Below are 2,695 nucleotides of genomic sequence, written 5' to 3' on the forward strand. Positions count from 1 at the left end.
ATTTTAAGATGGGTCCAGAGTCTGCCATGAAGAAGATCGAAGATAACAACACACTTGTGTTCATTGTGGATGTCAAAGCCAACAAACACCAGATCAAGCAGGCTGTGAAAAAGCTCTATGACATTGACGTAGCCAAAGTCAACACCTTGATCAGGCCTGGCGGTGAGAGGAAGGCATATGCTGGACTGGCTCCTGACTATGACGCTTCAGATGTTGCCAACAAATTTGGAATCATCTAAAGTGAGCCCAGCTGGCTAATGCGAAATATAAACCTTTTCAAGATAAAAAAAAAAAGATGGGTCCAAAGGGAAATCAAATAATAAGGTATTATATTTTAGCCTAACATCAGCAATAAACAATTTTACAATGCTTTCTGTTGGATACCAAGGCCATTCATATCTCTTGACAATGGGCGAAGGGGATTTACCAGAGACTGAATCTATGTGGGGGCCCTGCAAATGGATATTGGGCTTCTACTGTCATCCACAGCCTCCTGCAAATCAGTTATTCACAAATTAAGATAGCATTCTTGGGTTTTATTGTTTACAATTTTTTGATCTGACAGGTTAATGTGCTCAGAATATTGCATTTTTTGGTTTGTTTTTAGAATATTGCATTTTCTATAACTTTGGCTTTGGGGGCTATATTCATGTTTAAAATATTTTAAAAAGTAAATTAACAATGGTGTGTTAGGCAGGATTCCATGACATGGTTATCGTAGTGGACAACAAGGTTTCCATAGTTATCAGAACAATTTGTCTCGCGTGGATGTATGACACCATTACCTAGGAGTGAAATACAAGGGAAACCTACTAAGTATTTACGTAATCTATACAAGCAGAAGAATGCTAGATCAGGTGAACAGCAGTTCAACTCAAATCACCAGAATAGAGTCATGACCCTTCAATCAATTCCCAGAGTTGAGTCAGATTACAGACCCACAACCCCTTGAATGGGGGAAGACCAGATCCCTTTGAAGAAGGCCCCTGTTACATTGCCAAAGATTTATCCTGTTATTCTTTCTTCTAGCCTCCCCAAAGAGATCTGGGGCTTTTCACATTACTGTTTATTGGGGGGAAAGAAAATAATAAAACTTTTCAAAGATTATTGGACACTGACTCTGAACTGACACTGATTCCAGGAGTCTGAAAATGTTTTGAAGGTGCACCAGTCAGAGTGGGGGCATATGGAAGCCAAGTTATTAATGGAGTTTTAGTTCAGATACCTCTCACAGTGGGTCCAGTAGGCTCCCAAACCTATCCTGTTATTCCCCCAGTTCCAGAATCCATCATTGGAATAGACATACTTAGTAACTGGCAGAACCCCCATACTGGATCACTGAAATGTGGAATAAGACCTATTATGGTAGGAAAGACCAAGTGGACACCATTAGAACTGCCATTGCCTAAGAATATAATAAACCAAAAGCAATACTGCATTCCTGGAGAGATTGCAGAGATTAGTGACACCATCAAAGACTTCAAGGGTGGTGATTCCAACCACATCCCCATTTAACTTGCCTATTTGGCCTGTAAAAAAGACAGATGGATCCTGGAGAATGACAGTGGATTATCAAAAACTTAGCCAGGTGGTGACTCCAATTGCAGCTGCCATTTCAGATGTGGTTTCATTGCTTGGGCAAATTAATACTTTTCTTGGTATCTGCTATACAGCTATTGATCTGGACAATGCCTTCTTCTCAATACGTTTCAGAGGACCACCAGAAGCAGTTTGCCTTCAGCTGGCAGGGGTAACAATATACTTTCACAACTCTCCCCCAGGAGTACATCAACATTTCCACCCTGTGCCATAATTCTGTCTGAAGGGAACTTGATCGCCTGTCTCTTCCACAGAATGTTACACTAGTCCATTATATTAATGACACTATTCTGATTGGACCCACTAAGGAAGATGTATCAAAGACTCTAGATTCATTGGTACAACATTTGCATGCAAGAGGGTAGGAAATCAACACAATGAAAATTCAGGCACCCTCCACCTCAGTAAAATTTCTAGGGGTCCAGTAGTGTGGGGAATGTCAAGATATTCCTAATAAATGAAGGATAAGGTATTGCATCTACCCTGACCAACAAATAAATAGGAGGCACAATGCCTAATGGGCCTCTTCAGATTTTGGAGGTAACATATCTCTCATTTGGTGTGCTACTCCGACCTGTTTATCAAGGCTGCCATTTTGAGTGGGGCCCAGAACAAGAAAAGGCTCTGCAACAGGTTCAGGCTCCTGTGGAAGCTGCTTTGCTACTAGGACCATATGATCCAGCTGGCCCAAGGGTGCTAGATGTGTCAGTCACTGATAGAGATACAGTGTGGAGTCTTTGGCAGGCCCCGATGGAGAATCACAGCATAGACCCTTGGGATTTTGGAGTAAAGTTCTGCCATCCTCTGCAGACAACTAATCCCCTTTTGAAAACCAGCTGCTGGTTTGTTACTGGGCCTCAGTGGAGACTGAATGCCTCACCATGGGCCATCAAGTCACCGTGAGGCCTGAGCTTCCCATCATGAACTGGGTATTGTCTGACCCACAGAGTCATAAAGTTGGACATGCACAGCAACACTCCATTGTTAAATGGAAATGGTATATAAGAGATTGGGCTAACACATGGAAGAACACATCAGCCTGTGTGATCACGAGGTGCTGAAGGGATCAGTTATCTGGCATCAAAGAACAAAAAAT

The sequence above is a fragment of the Echinops telfairi genome, unplaced genomic scaffold (genome assembly GCF_000313985.2).
Source record: "Echinops telfairi isolate 266 unplaced genomic scaffold, ASM31398v2 ScPeMD7_18;HRSCAF=68, whole genome shotgun sequence".
Classification (NCBI taxonomy): Eukaryota; Metazoa; Chordata; class Mammalia; order Afrosoricida; family Tenrecidae; genus Echinops; species Echinops telfairi.